The sequence below is a fragment of the Mycteria americana genome, assembly GCF_035582795.1.
Source record: "Mycteria americana isolate JAX WOST 10 ecotype Jacksonville Zoo and Gardens chromosome Z unlocalized genomic scaffold, USCA_MyAme_1.0 Scaffold_18, whole genome shotgun sequence".
NCBI lineage: Eukaryota > Metazoa > Chordata > Aves > Ciconiiformes > Ciconiidae > Mycteria > Mycteria americana.
Genome location: NW_027445436.1, coordinates 9,708,199 through 9,723,300, shown reverse-complemented (window position 1 = coordinate 9,723,300; position 15,102 = coordinate 9,708,199).

Sequence of the window (15,102 nt, the reverse complement as noted above, 5' to 3'; positions counted from 1 at the left end):
TGAAAAAGTGATGACACATAGTATTATACAACAATTGATATTATACTATTCAGTTCATTGGCTATTCTCACCTAAAATCAAATCCCCTTGAGGTACACATAGGACTTCCCCATCCTCTTGCATTACCCACCAAGTGCACCCAGGTCCTTGAGCAAAAGCAATCCCACGAATGGGCTTGCCTTTGCCTGAGGCAGGAGTAACCCAGACTGCCTTCCCCAGCATGTTTTTTATGTGCACTACAGGGACCTTATCCCCTTCTACAGTGCGTAAAAGTTTTGATTGGGCAGGGCCAGGTCGATTGGCAGGTCCTCTAGTGTTGACTAACCAGGTGGGCTTTGCTAAATGTGTATCCCAATGTTTGAATGTCCCACCACCCATTGCTCTCAGCGTTGTCTTTAACAGTCCATTGTATCGCTCAATTTTCCCAGAGGCTGGTGCATGATAGGGGATGTGATATACCCACTCAATGCCATGCTCTTTGGCCCAGGTGTCTATGAGCTTGTTTCGAAAATGAGTCCCATTGTCTGACTCAATTCTTTCTGGGGTGCCATGTCGCCACAGGACTTGCTTTTCAAGGCCCAGGATAGTGTTCCAGGCGGTGGCATGGGGCACAGGATATGTTTCCAGCCATCTGGTGGTTGCTTCCACCATTGTAAGCACATAGCGCTTGCCTTGGCGGGTTTGTGGGAGTGTGATATAATTGATCTGCCAGGCCTCCTCATATTTATATTTCAGTCATCGCCCTCCATACCACAGAGGCTTTCACCGCTTGGCTTGTTTAATTGCAGCGCATGTTTCACATTCATGGGTAACCTGTGCAATAGTGTCCATGGTTAACTCCACTCCTTGATCATGAGCCCATCTCTATGTTGCATCTCTTCCTTGATGGCCTGAGGTGTCATGGGCCCACCCAGCTATAAATAATTCACCCTTATGTTGCCAGTCCAGATCCACCTGGGCCACTTCCATCTTAGCAGCCTGATCCACCTGCTGGTTGTTTTGATGTTCCTCAGTGGCCTGACTCTTGGGTACGTGAGCATCCACGTGATGTACTTTGACAACCAGGTTCTCTACCCGGGCAGCAATATCTTGCCACAGTGCTGCAGCCCAGATGGGTTTGCCTCTGCGCTGCCAATTGTTCTGCTTCCATTGCTGTAACCACCCCCACAGGGCATTTGCCACCATCCATGAGTCAGTATAGAGATAGAGCACTGGCCACTTTTCTCATTCAGCAATGTCTAAAGCCAACTGGATGGCCTTTACTTCTGAAAACTGGCTCGATTCCCTGTCTCCTTCAGCAGTTTCTACCACTTGTCGTATAGGACTCCATACAGCAGCTTTCCATCTCCGATGTTTTCCTACAATACGACAGGACCCATCAGTGAACAGTGCATACTGCTTCTCATTTTCTGGTAGTTGATTGTACAGTGGGGCCTCCTCAGCACGCGTCACCTCCTCCTCTGGCGATATTCCGAAATCCTTGCCTTCTGGCCAGTCCATAATTACTTCCAAGATCCCTGGGAGATTGGGGTTTCCTATCCGAGCCCGTTGTGTGATCAGTGCAACCCACTTACTCCACGTAGCATCAGATGCATGATGTGTAGAGGGGACCCTCCCTTTGAACATCCAACCCAGCACTGGCAGTCGAGGTGCCAAGAGGAGTTGTGCTTCAGTACCAACCACTTCTGAAGCAGCTCGAACCCCTTCATATGCTGCCAATATCTCTTTTTCAGTTGGAGTATTAGTGGGCCTCGGATCCTCTGTATCCCCGACTCCAAAACCCTAGGGGTCGACCTCGAGTCTCCCCTGCTGCTTTCTGCCAGAGGCTCCAGGTAGGGCCATTCTCCCCGGCTGCGGTGTAGAGCACATTTTTTACGTCTTGCCCTGCCCGGATTGGCCCAAGGGCTACTGCATGAACTATCTCCTGTTTAATTTGTTCAAAGGCTTGTCGTTGCTCAGGGCCCCATTGGAAATGGTTCTTCTTCCGGGTCACTTGATAAAGAAGGCTTACGATCAAACTGTAATTTGGAATATGCATTCTCCAAAAACCCACAACGCCTAAGAAAGCTTGTGTTTCCTTTTTGCTAGTTGGTGGAGACATGGCTGTTATTTTGTTAATCACATCCATTGGGATCTGGCGACGTCCATCTTGCCATCTTATTCCTAAAAACTGGATCTCCTGTGCAGGTCCCTTGACCTTACTTTGTTTTATGGCAAAGCCGGCTTTCAGGAGGATCTGGACTATTGTCTTCCCTTTCTCAGAAACTTCCTCTGCTGTATTGCCCCACACGATAATGTCATCAATGTATTGCAGATGTTCTGGAGCTTCACCCTGTTCCAGTGCAGTCTGGATCAGTCCATGGCAAATGGTGGGGCTGTGTTTCCACCCCTGGGGCAGTCGATTCCAAGTGTACTGAACGCCCCTCCAAGTGAAAGCAAACTGTGGCCTGCACTCTGCTGCCAAAGGGATTGAGAAGAACGCATTAGCGATATCATTTGTAGCATACCATTTGGCTGCTTTTGACTCCAGTTCGTATTGAAGTTCCAGCATGTCCGGCACGGCAGCACTCAGGGGCGGTGTGACTTCATTCAGGCCACGATAGTCTACTGTTAGTCTCCACTCTCCATTAGACTTTTGCACTGGCTATATGGGACTGTTAAAAGGTGAACGAGTCTTACTGATCACTCCTTGGCTCTCCAGTCGACGAATCAGCTTATGGATGGGAATCAGGGAGTCTCGGTTGGTGCGATATTGCCTCCGGTGCACCGTTGTGGTAGCAAATGGCACCTGTTGTTCTTTGACCCTCAGCAACCCCACAACAGAAGGGTCCTCTGAGAGACCAGGCAAGGTGGACAGCTGTTTCATTTCCTCCGTCTCCAAGGCAGCTATACCAAAAGCCCACCGGTACCCTTTTGGGTCCTTGAAATACCCTCTCCTGAGGTAGTCTATGCCAAGGATGCACGGAGCCTCTGGACCAGTCACAATGGGGTGCTTTTGCCATTCATTCCCAGTTAGGCTCACTTCGGCCTCCAATACAGTCAGCTGTTGGGATCCCCCTGTCACTCCAGAAATACGGATGGGTTCTGCCCCTATATAGCTTGATGGCATTAGGGTACACTGTGCACCGGTGTCTACTAGAGCCTTATACTCCTGTGGGTCTGATGTGCCAGGCCATCGAATCCATACAGTCCAGTAATCCCGGTTGTCCCTTTCCTCCACCTGGCTGGAGGCAGGGCCCCTCTAATCCCGGTCACAATATTCATTACCCACTTCTTGTATATACGAGTCAGGAGTTTCTTCATTATAATCAAGAGTAAGATCAGCCCTTTTACTCTGTATGGGGAACTGCCCACTGGAAACTGGAGGAGCAATTTTCCTGGAAGAATCCCCTTTGGTGATTGTTTTTCCTTGCAACTCACGTACTCGTGCTTCTAGGGTCGAGGTGGGTTTCCCATCCCACTTCCTCATGTCCTCTCCGTGGTCATGCAAGTAAAACCATAGGGTGCCCCGTGGTGTGTATCCTCTATATCCTCTCTCTTGAGCAGAAGAATGCTGACTCCTAATAGCTGAGACACTGGTCCGTATAGGTGGGGAGTAGGACATATCTTCTTCGAGTCGCTGGACCTTCCGGGACAGTTTTTCCACAGCTGAGACAAGGGAGGAAGAGATACTTTCTTCGTATTCTTGGAGGTTACTAGCAGCTTCATTCACTGTTGTTCCCTCTCCGTCTTTCCAGATCATTATTGCCAATGAGTTGGCACACGACGGTGGTGCGTTCCATACCAACTTCCGCCACATAGGTCTTGTGCACTGGACCTCATCTGGATCTGTGGGTGACCGCACATCGTCCAGATCACCATAAATCACTTCCAGCACAGCTAATTCCCTCAGGTACTGGATACCTCTCTCCATGGTGGTCCATTGCCCGGGGCGATATACAACATCTTCCTTGAAGGGATACCTTTCCTTTATAGCTGACAGGAGTCGCCTCCAGAGGCTGCGGGCTGGTTCCCCTTTTCCAATCGCTTTGTCAATGCCCCCTTCCCTAGAAAGGGATCCCAGCTGCTTGGCTTCCTTACCCTCTAATTCCAGGCTACTGGCCCCACTATCCCAGCATCGGAGCTTCCAGGTGACAATGTGCTCCCCTGGACGACAGCTGAAATCTTTTCGCATATCTCGCAGCTCACTCAGGGATAGGGATCGGGTGGTTTCTGTTTCATTTACGAGTTCTTCGTCTTCCTCTTCCTCTCTCTGTGATGGCCCTGCTCCTTCATCTTCCCTTTCTAAACGAGCTGACTTTCGCTTCCAGGATTTCTTTTTATGTATAGGGGCGACTGATACTGACACGGGTTGGTTCTCTGTCTGAACCGCAGTGCTTGTAACAGAGTTGTCCGGAGCAGCTGCAGTTGCAGTGCCTGTCGCAGCGGGGGCTGTAGCAGCCGCAGTGCCTGTCACAGCGGGGGCTGGAGCAGTCGCAGTGCCTGTCGCAGGGGTAATCAGAGCAGCAGCAGTGCTTGTTGCAGGGGTAATCAGAGCAGCCGCAGTGCCTGTTAGAGGGGTAACTGGTGCAGCCACAGTGCCTGTCACTTTGTCACCAGATCCTTCAGGGTTCTGAATAGTGTTGAACAGGGCTCGGTAGGCATGGGCCAGACCCCAGCACATTGCAGTGATTTGGATCTCCTTAGAATTATCAGGGTCACAGCATACTTTTTCCAAATATTCTACTAACTTTTCAGGATTCTGCACTTGTTCAGGGGTGAAGTTCCAAAACACTGGAGGTGCCCAATAACTTAGGCATTTGCCCATGCTATCCCACACACCCTGCCACTCATAACTATCTGGCCTTGGGGCAGATCTCTGGATGATATTCTTAAATTGCTTACTAACCCTGGACAAGATCGAAACAATATTCCCAAGCAATACCAATAGACGTATCTTAACTACCCAAGGATGTTCAAGATACTGAAAAGTTATTGCAATGAAGGAGGAAGCATTGTAGAAGAATGTAGTGAAGGTACAATTCTGCATTTCCTCCATAAAGTAATACCCAACATACAATAACGGTTTCAGTACAGCACTTAGATAATACCAAAATAAACCCAAGATCACTGTTTTAATAACAAATCTCACAGGTAAAACATCACCAATTAAAGCAGAGCACAGAAACAGCAGTGATGTCCTGGCCATCTGCCAGCCCAGGCGCATGGCCATTGCTGTTATCAAAATGTTCCCAGGCACAGCAGAATAAGGTGATAAGCGGCACAGCAGCACGGCAAGCAGCAAAAGCAAAAAGCAGCCACTAACGAGCCCTAGACTCTAATATACAGTAAAGAAAGTAAGCCCTATGACAAGCACAGAAGCCTACTGATTAATAGCCAAACAGCAATAACAGCTATAAATTTTATCATCTAGCACATTCCAATCAAATCTGCCGTTATCTCAAACCCTTCGAGCCCCACGTTGGGCGCCAAAAAGAACTGTCGTGGTTTAGCCCCAGACGGCAACTAAGCACCACGCAGCCGCTCGCTCACTCCCCCCGCCGTGGGATGGGGAAGAGAATCGGAAGAGTAAAAGTGAGAACACTCGTGGGTTGAGATAAGGACAGTTTAATAGGGAGCGCAAAAGCCGCGCGCGCGAGCAAAGCGAAGCAAGGAATTCATTCACTACTTCCCATAGGCAGGCAGGTGTTCAGCCATCTCCAGGAAAGCAGGGCTCCCTCACACGTAATGGTTACTTGGGAAGACAAACACCATCACTCCGAATGTCCCCCCCTTCCTTCTTCTTCCCCAGCTTTATATACTGAGCATGACGTCATATGGTACGGAATAGCCCTTTGGTCAGTTTGGATCAACAATCCTGGCTGTGTCCTCTCCCAGCTTCTTGGGCACCTGGCAGAGCACGGGGAGCTGGGAAAAAAAGTCCTTGACAAGTGTAAATACCGCTTAGTAACAGCCAAAACATCGGCATGTTATCAATATTACTAAAACCCAAAACACAGCACTACACCAGCCACTAGGAAGGAAATCAACTCTATCCCAGCCGAAACCAGGACAGCCACCTGGGCACACTGCTGGCTCATATTCAGCCAGCTGTCGACCAACACCCCCAGGTCCTTTTCTGCCTGGCAGCTTTCCAGCCACTCTTCCCCAAGCCTGTAGCGTTGCATGGGGTTGCTGTGACACAAGTGCAGGACATGACACTTAGCCTTGTTGAACCTCATACAATTGGCCCCAGCCCATCGATCCAGCCTGTCCAGGTCCCTCTGTAGACCCTTCCTACCCTCAAGCAAATCAACATTCCCGCCCAACTTGGTGTCGTCTGCAAACTTACTTAGGGTGCACTCGATCCCCTCGTCCAGATCACTGATAAAGATATTAAACAGAACTGGCCCCAATACTGAGCCCAGGGGAGCACCACTTATGACCGGCCACCAACTGGATTTAACTCCATTCACCACCACTCTTTGGGCCTGGCCATCCAGCCAGTTTTTTTACCCAGTGAGGCGTATGCCCATCCAGGCCCTGAGCAGCCAGTTTCTCCAGGAAAATGCTATGGGAAACTGTGTCAAAGGCTTTACTAAAGTCTAGGTAGACAACATCCACAGCCTTTCCCTCATCCACTAAGCGGGTCACCTTGTCATAGAAGGAGATCAGGTTAGTCAAGCAGGACCTGCCTTTCATAAACCCATGCTGACTGGGCCTGATTGCCTGGTCGTCCTGTACGTGCCGCGTGATGGCACTCAGGATGATCTGCTCCATAACCTTCCCCAGCACCAAGGTCAGACTGACAGGTTTGTAGTTCCCTGGATCCTCCTTCTGGCCCTTCCTGTAGATGGGCGTCACATTTGCTAACCTCCATTCAACTGGGACCTCCCTGGTTAGCCAGGACTGCTGATAAAGGATTGAAAGCGGCTTGGTGAGCACTTCTGCCAGCTCCCTCAGTACTCGGGTGGATCCCATCCAGCCCCATAGACTCACGTGTGTCTAAGTGGTGTAGCAGGTCACTAACCATCTCCCCTTAGATTATGGGGGCTTCTTTCTGCTCCCCATCCCTATCTTCCAGCTCAGGGGGCTGGATACCCTGAGAACAACGGGTCTTACTATTAAAGTCTGAGGCAAAGAAGGTATTAAGTACCTCAGCCTTTTCCTCAGCCTTTGTCACTATGTTTCCCCCTGCATCCAATAAAGGATGGTGATTCTCCTTAGCTCTCCTTTTGCTGCTAATGTATTTGAAGAAGTGTTTTTTTATTGTCTTTTACGGCAGTAGCCAGATTGAGCTCTAGCTTGGCTTTGGCCCTTTTAATTTTCTCCCTGCATAACCTCACAACATCTTTGTAGTCCTTCTGAGTTGCCTGCCCCTTCTTCCAAAGGTCATAACTCTCCTTTTTTTCCTGAGTTCCAGCCAAAGCTCCCTGTTCAGCCAGGCCAGTCTTCTTCCCCGCTGGCTCATCTTTCGGCACCTGGGGACAGTCTGCTCTTGTGCCTTTAGGACTTCCTCCTTAAAGAATGTCCAGCCTTCCTGGACTCCTTTGCCCATTAGGGCTGCCTCCCAGGGGACTCTCTCGACCAGTCTCCTAAACAGGCCAAAGTCTGCCCTCCAGAAGTCCAAGGTAGCAGTTCTGCTGACCCCCCTCTCCACTTCTCCAAGAATCAAAAACTATCATTTTGTGATCACTGTGCCCAAGACAGCCTCCAACCATCACATCACCCACAAGTCCTTCTCTGTTCGTGAACAACAGGTCCAGCGGGGCACCTTCCCTAGTTGGCTCACTCACCAGCTGTGTCAGGAAGTTATCTGCTACACAATCCAGGAACCTCCTAGACTGTTTCCTCTCTTCTGAATTGTATTTATTTCCAGCAGACATCCAGACAGACTACATAGAATAGTTTGTCGGCCTCCTCATCCTGGTTGGGTGGTCTGTAACAGACTCCCACCACAATATCTGCCTTGTTGGCCTTCCCCCTGATTCTTACCCATAGACACTCCACCCTATCGTCACCATCATTAAGCTCTAGACAATCCAAACACTCCCTAACATACAGGGCTACCTCACCGCCTCTCCTGCCTTGCCTATCCCTCTTGAAGAGTTTATAGCCATCCATTGCAGCACTCCAGTTGTGCGAGTCATCCCATCATGTTTCTGTGACGGCAACCATATCATAGTTTTCCTGCTGCACAATGGCTTCTGGCTCCTCCTGTTTGTTGCCTGTGCTGCATATGTTGGAGTAGATGCACTTCAGTTGGGCTATTGATCCTGTCACCTTTTTGGGGGGAAAAGCCCTAATTCCTACATGACCATTCTCAGGCACTTCCATGGTTTCTAACACATCCATTACCCTTTCGTCTTTGCTGCTACATGGATCTCCATCCCCTACCTCCACTGAGACGGCAGACCGAAGGACCTCGCTAGCACACCATGCCTCAAACATTGGTGTGCTGCCCTCAGGCTTATCTCTAGCAAGCCTGGTTTTATCCCTTTCCCCCTTCAAATCTAGTTTAAAGCTCTTTCAGTGAGCCCTGCTAACTCCTGTGCAAAGATCCTTTTCCCTCTTTGAGACAGGTATACCCCATCTGTCACCAGCAGGCCTGGTGTTGTGTAGACAGACCCATGATCAAAATCCCCAAATTCTGCCGGTGACACCAGGCTCGGAGCCAGCTATTGATCTGCTGGCTCTTCCTGTTTCTTCCCTCGTCATTCCCTGCAACTGCAAGGATAGAGAAGAACAGTACTTGTACTCCTGTTCCCTTAACCAGTCATTCCAAGGCCCTGAAGTGAAGTCTCTCTTGATTGCCCTCAGACTTCTAGTTGCAGCTTCATCGCTGCCTACCTGAAAAATCAATAATGGATAGTAATCTGAGGGCTGTACCAGAGTAGGAAGTTTTCTCTTCACATCTTTTACCCGGGCCCCAGGGAGGCAGCAGACTTCCCTAAGAAGTGGGTCTGCTCTGCATATTGGGCCTTCTGTTCCCTTCAGAAAGGAGTCTCCTGTGACAATGACCCGCCTTTTTTTCTTTACAGAAGCAGTTTTGATGCAGGGCGTAGGCCGACTTAACCTTGGTGACACCTCCAAGCTAGGTGAACCGTCGACCTCGTTATTGTTTGGTTCCACTTGCAGAGCCTCATACCTATTATGCAAGGGCACCTGGGAAGGTGGGGTAGTCACAGAGGAGACATGCCTGCTGCGCCGGGCAGGAACTCGTCGCCATTGCCCCCTATCCCTTAAGTCTCACTGTGTTCAGCCAGGCGGAGAGAGGATAGGGAATCCTCCATATCATGCATCCTGTCTGCGTGTTGGGCCTGTCTCAGGGAAGGTAGGGTGTGATTCCAGTAGTGTCTCTCTCTCTCGCACTCCCTGATACTCCTCAGCCTACTCACCTCCTCCTGGAGCTCTGTCACTAAGCAGAGGAGTTCCTCTACCTGGGCACACCTCCCACAGGTGTGCTGACTGCTGCCATCCCATACTGGCATAAGAGTAGGGCACACCCTGCACCCTGACACCTGGGTGGCAGCATGTTCCCACCGGAGCTCCGTCTGGGAAGCTGTGTCAGCCATGGTGGGTGCAGAGCTTAGAGAGGCCGTGGCTTTCTGCTGGGTGGATACCATTGCTCCCTGGTCGAGCTGGCAGAGCTTCAGCACCCTTCCTGCACACCCTTCTGCGCAAACTGCCGTGCCACACCCTTATTATATTATTATATGAATGTATGTTTCATGGAAATGAATCTTTAAGCAAGAAGGGAGACCTTATTAATTTCTCTGCTGATTAAAACAGCTGTAGTGTGAGAGCAAGAATCATTAAATAGAGAAGCTGCACCAGAAATTTTTATGAACTCCCTAGCTTTAGGAAAAAAAACCAAAACCAAAACAACAAACACTGTCACTATTTGCACTTTAGCAAGCACAAGAAAATTCACCTGAGCAAGTACTCCATAACAGACCAGTCTCTTCAGTTCAACGCTTCCACTGGTCAAAGAAAAAGTTGTTCCAGTGCATTATTTTGGGTGTCCAAGAGATGCCCCCTTGGATTCTGTTTGCACTTAGAAGAAAGCAAAGTTAACACTGTAAGAAAGCAAAGGAGTGATGGGTGATCACTGTGTTGCATTAAACATGTTTGTCCCAGTCTATCCATCTACCCAGTCTATGATGAGACATCATAAAAATTGCCATGAATTATATGTCTCAGGACCTCAGCAACAGATTCACCAAGAATCAGTATTATACATGCTGTCACCGAGTTTCTAAACGGTGAGCCCTTTTAGATGTAGCCAAACTTTGAGGTCATGTGAAGTGTCCTAGGCATATTTTCTCTTATTCTTAGGAGAAAAAGATGATGATGCTAGAATAAGACTTCAGGTTTACTGTTGTTGATTAATTTTTCTTGTTGCCATTTTCTTCTATCGTGGCTGTTTTATTGCCTCTAATTCACAAAAAACATATCAAGTCTCCTCTTCCACAAAACAGAAATTGAGTTGCTTATGCAAAACAGGCCTCTTGAGGCCAGAATTTAACCCAAGAGCTCTCTTTGGGTTCTTTGGGTTGCTCTTTTTCTGTCTTTTTTCTCCTTTTGTGACTACTTCTGCGGTGTTTTGCTTACCTTTCTTCACATGTGCATGTCTCCTAGAAAACAGCTTTAGTTCACCAAATTGAAACTCCAGAGCAGTTGTCTATAACTTTGCTGGCATGCCTGAGGCAAACAGAGAAAGCTAATGGCTTTTAACAGCTATTAAACCCCTTGTTTCCAAGAAGTTTAATCCATCTCATTAAAGGCTTTTGAGTTGTCCCACTGGATTATTTGATTATTAAAATTAAATGACTAAGTGTCAAGCTGAATGGGAGCCAATCTTCTAAACCACCTTCAGCCCACAATGAAATTTCTGCAAAGCATTTCAGCTACTGCCAGAAAGCCCTTAGAAGGCAGCAGGATAATGGAGAAAGGACTGGACTTGTTTGGAAAGGGAGAGCTCAGCTGTCTTTAGAGGAGGGAAGCACCACATTGCTGCATTCAATTACGTTTGCACTAATAGGGAGAACTCAAGCACTCAATGGTGCTCTTCGGGGACTGAGCACAACGGACAGCAGATGCTTGCAGGCTGCTGTATGGCAAGAGCAGACACATCCTTATTATTGCTAAGAAGCAATGTGTGACCAGGAATAGCTACACGCTTCCAAAGTGGAGAGACATTCCCCAAGGGCTGGGGAAGGAGGAGCTCTGGGGATCTCCCTTTCCTCCCATAGTACTGCTCAGTGGGTACCTGCATTCCTTGTCACATAGGGAGCCTTCTCCGCTTGTGTCACAGCTTTTTTGGGGCTCTAAGCAGTGCACAGGAATTGATTTATGTGCATTTAAATGCTAACAAGGCATATCTTCCTTTTGACTATAAGTACTTTAACTATGTTCCTCACCTCTCCGAGTTAAATTCTTCTCTCATCCCATTTCTTTATCCACTCTCCTGCCACCATTTCTTCATTTGGAAGAATCCTGGATTTTTTTATTGTGCTTTGTGTTAATTTGGATGATTTCATCACACACAATCTAATAGTGGCTCAGCTGAAGGGGCAGCACAGTATCACACACAGGTGAGAAGGAGCCCTTGGGACAATGGAAAGAAAAGGTTAAACTGGTTTTGTTGCTAGAGAAAACATCACATGGAAAGTCACTATGAGTAAGATTTGAAATAGGTATTCTGAGCCACAACACAGGTGTCCTCTCCTCATCCTTTAGGAAGAAACAGAAATAAATAAGCCCTTTTTCTTTGGCCCCTGTGCTGAGCCAGTAAATCATTCCCCCTGGGAGTAGCGCATCATTTTTCATGTCTCTCGGACCGTTGTCACCTTGAATCGTATATATATAAGTATGTATTTTAGAATATTTTAGTATATGAGTATGTATTTTAGAATATTTTAGAACAAAATAGAAATAGTATAAGAGTTAGTAGTAGTTAAGAAGGGATCACAGTTAGAAATAGAAACTAGCATACGAGAGCATGAGAATTGTAGAATCCTCAAGGTAATAGATAATGCCTAAGTTAGATAAGAGGGTACGGGCACTGCATATTTTACTAACAAGCATATGTTTGTCCTAAAAGAATGCGAAACTGTAACACTTCAAAGACCAGTAACGGGAACATCCTCTTACTGGGAGAGCCGTAAAGATAAAGGGACACCACAACAACCATGAAAACAACAGGAATCACAGTAACTAGGGGAAAGGTAAAGGCGGCAGGGGGAGATCGTGACCACCGACCCAATTGGGGGATGAAAGGACTACCCCTCCCACTCCTTGTGAGCATGCGCAGTGAATTAAAATCACACTGTAGCTTTAAATTGAAGCGGAGAAAATACGGACCAATGGAAGAAGAGGATGATTAGTCAGTCTAATGATTATGTATTAGATAGGCGTGGTGTGTTAACTTTCATGTATAAATACTGAAAAGAATTGCAATAGGTGTGCTCGATTTGTGGAAATATTCCACCTTGCATCCTGCGCAGAATAAAGCAATGTCTCCTCTCTAAATATACTCTGTGTGTTTCGGGAGTTATTTTACAGCAAGGCAACACCGTGACCTGCAGACAGTAATTTCCTTTTGACAGGGGTCTTTTTTACATACTGAGAGACCACAGCACATGGTTACAGTGGAATCCCAGAATGAGCTCTACTGCTTTCAGGGGGAAACTATTCCTTCCAGAGCAGCCTCTCATGTACCGCTGTGTCACTCTGGGGTTTTTTTCCTGTAGCATATATTATTTCCATATATTATAGTTAATCTGCTGAACAGGACAGCTCCACCAGTTGAAAACATTGTTCTGAAAACAAACCTGAACTAAATATACATGTACAAATATATCTATAGTTTTGACTTCTTTTGGGAAAGGGAGAAAACCCTAACACCCTCAATTCCATTTGTCAGCATGCCCAGGGTTTGCTTTCATAGTAAGTCCCTCCATGGAAGAATGATTAAAGAGAACAAAATCACTATATGCTGAGTTTTAGAAAAGTCTGTCCAAACTGTATGAGAGGCAATTGACTCACTGGAGTGTAGGCTTGACTTGACTGTTATGGACTAAAAGTGTTTTTTCAAAGCTCTTTGTGGTATGCTATCTATAACATCTTTCATGGTGCCTTTTCTGCAACGTACGATAATGTGAGCTCACACACAGTGAATAATTAGCAGCCAATGGACTAAGAATAATGTGTATGGAAGCAGTTTCCAAGAGGGGATTTCTCCTCTTTTCTCTCTCGACTTTTCAGGTGAGTATTTGAATAGTCAGAGACAGGAGGGATTATATCCTAAAGGTAATTAATATCAATCAGTCATCAAAACTAGCTGCTTTTGTGAGCTCTAATTACTGAGGAGTCCAACAGCTTGGTGGATCACGCCACACAGGGGGGTTCTGACCATCTCCTTGCTCTAGCCCCTGGAGTAATGGTGGGCTTTCACTTAGTCATCCAGTAGAGAGTTCTCTGAGGGAAATCACAGAACAGCCTATGGAAACAAGCAGTGCTCAGGGAAAGGACATCAGTCCCTGGTTTGCAGCCTGGAACCCAGGAAGGACACAGCCTTTGGCCCTCCTTCTTCTTGGAAAAGTTTTATCAGTAGCAGATGACTGCTGTGATGTGGCTGGTGTGACTCTGTGTGATGTCCGAGTTTCCCGAAGGGCACATTTTGTATTTCCTTGGAGTAAATCCATCAGATTGAGCCAGTCACAAACTGAGAGGGTCACCTGCTCTCAGAGTCCCGATTTAAGTTTCGGTGTTGTTTAAACCTAGAAAAACAGGCATAATATTGTGCTTATCCTGAGGCACAAACTTTAAGGTCAAAGAGAGCAATTGAGAGATTTGTCAAAGTCCTGCCTGACTCAGTGGGTGGTGTCAACACCACACTCAAATTCTGCATAGAAGCCATTTTAAGCACTCAGTTTCCTCCTCTTAAAAGCCTTTTAAGCACTCAGTTCCCCCTAGCTAAGGTCTCACTATTTAAATGAAAGCATTTTTTTTCCTGCATCTAGCACTGCTCCTTCATGTTTCTTTTGTGTCTGATGCTTTAAATATTCTTTAATTGTCATCACACATGACAGAAGAATATTATCAAAGCAATCAAACTGTAGACAAAGGGACTTAGAACATATACAGCTGCATTCAGCTCTCCAGATGAACCTCATGACAGCTTGAAGGCACAGCAATCACCAGGCTCAGCTGCTGGCCACAGCAGGTCAGTACTCACCCAGGGCAGATGGCGGGAGGGGGGAGGGGGGGGGAAGGCAAAAACCAAAAAGCTGGACTATCCTAAATGAACTTAGAGGAAGAAATAGATGTAATATTCCATGGGGCTTTTCCTACCCAAACAAAACTAACAGCCTTTCCGGGTTAGTAACCTGGAGTTCCTCCTTTTTACCATCTCATACCAAAGGCTTGCAATGCAGGCAACAACAGGAAAAAAGCAGTCTTAAACCAATACAGACATATAATTGATCTGGCTCCTAATCACTGCTCCACAGGGACCGGCAGCGCTTTAAAAACAAGATGTATTTAATCACAGTGTCCCACTGACATCAGTTCAAAGGCAGCTTCAGCTGCTCTCATCAAGAGAGAACTTTCTTGCCCAGACTTCTATTAATCCCCACAGTGTCTAATTTTTCAACATTTTCAACCTTGTACAGATTCTTTGCACAAAATCCTGTCACTTCCACTTGTTCTTTCTTCTCAGTTTGAATATACAGGTCTTCAGCCAAAAAGGAAATAAGAAAACTCTCTTATCCAGACTTTTCCTTCCCTGCACTGCAAGTCAAGACCATAGCTGCTTTTTGATTTGCTTTATTTGTCATAATCAAAACCAAAGATATCTCCCAGGGCTCAGTCCCCTCAATTTTAGTCCATTACAGAGATTGTCAGTTTTCTGGCTTGTGCAAATCAAGTTCTTCACTATTTTGCCTAAGAATTAATTATGATGAACAATTTCTTCAGCATATGCTCCAGATTTTCCTAAAACTGTATGTTTTTCTTTTTAAATATGGGAAAAACTTCAGTCTCCTAATATACAGCTATACTTCTGTTTTGCAAAAAGAACAGATTTCCCAATTCCCATTTGACTCTAAGTCATTTAAG